This window comes from Melampsora larici-populina (assembly GCF_000204055.1).
Source record: "Melampsora larici-populina 98AG31 unplaced genomic scaffold MELLAscaffold_143, whole genome shotgun sequence".
Classification (NCBI taxonomy): domain Eukaryota; kingdom Fungi; phylum Basidiomycota; class Pucciniomycetes; order Pucciniales; family Melampsoraceae; genus Melampsora; species Melampsora laricis-populina.
This window is the reverse complement of record NW_006768907.1, coordinates 48,766-50,113: the sequence shown is the minus strand read 5'-3', so window position 1 is coordinate 50,113 and position 1,348 is coordinate 48,766.

Here is a 1,348-nt window from a genome sequence, read left to right as displayed (position 1 = left end):
TTATAATCTTTCAGTATTGGGAACATTTTCACGTGTTATGCTTTGAAGTTTTCTAAATAGAACCAGTCAACCAACGCAATTACAACTTTGGTACATGCTCCAACACGCAGTGCCAACGCATAGTTGTGCCAGTGACCTTGCAGTCAAGCTCACCACCACAAGACTCATGTGCCACCCCTACGCCCGTAGTGCATATGTAAATGGAACAAAGTTCGTATGTTTGATCACATGTTGAGACCAAGTGTCAAATTTTGTCCGCGTCCAAATCACCTCCATACCAAATCTCAGAAGTTCAAGGACTACATCTCACCATGCTCTGATGAAATAGAGTCGGATCTTTTGTCAACTGCGGCCATTTTCTCAAATATTTTTACATGAGAATGATTCTACAATCACGCCGAACCGCTGCTGGTACGCAGGCTTGATTTACAACTTGAGAACCGTAGGCTTCATGGTGTATCTGCTGGGTCTGGCTTCACCTCGACTTCGGCGCAGACACATCTTGTCTCGATTGTTGTAAGCTACTTCAGAGGATGAAGCAATAATTTATCTAATACGTTTCATTAGTTTATTGACGCAGAAGGTTTCTTTCAAATTGATCCTATAAAGTCCCAAAATTTTAGCCCACCATGACGCTTATCTTTCTCAGCGCAAACTTACACATTTTCCCTCATATCATAGTTCAATTTCAACTTTGATCCTACGGTACCAAACTTGTCCATAGCGCGATACTAGTTGATCATTTTCTTTAGCAATTCATTCAAGCCTTTCAAGAACTCTTCAACGTGATGGGAAAAGAAAGCGGCAATCGATCCTCACACTTTCCAAAATCTCAACTTCTAAGTTTCTCTTCAATCGCTTTCTTATTATGCAATTCTGCTCTTGCAACAGAATCATTTATTCCTAATCCAAAGCTAGTGGAAGCTACGAGGTCTTCTTTAGCTCCAAAGCATGGTTGGGTACCAAGGTCCTCAATGAGGGAAGAGCTTGAGGCAACCAACCCTAGTATGAGTCCAGGTAAGACTATCATTCCACTATCAATTTTTCTCATGGTGTCTCACCGTCCTATGATCCTGCTCACGGTATATGCTCTAAAATTTCACAACTCCATCGGATAATCTGTCAGAAGCTGTCGCGCAAGCCAATGCCAACTTCCGACAAAACCGGCGCGTACAGAATTTGCGCTTCAATTTCAAAAGATTGCAATCATCCAGCAGACCTCCATCAGGGAGCCATTCTATGGAACCTGCAAAGGCACAGAAGCCCCGAACCTCGTCTCCGCCATTGACAGCATCCGTACCATGGAACAGCGCGGTGAATACCGAGCATTTAATCAGAACGGCTACCT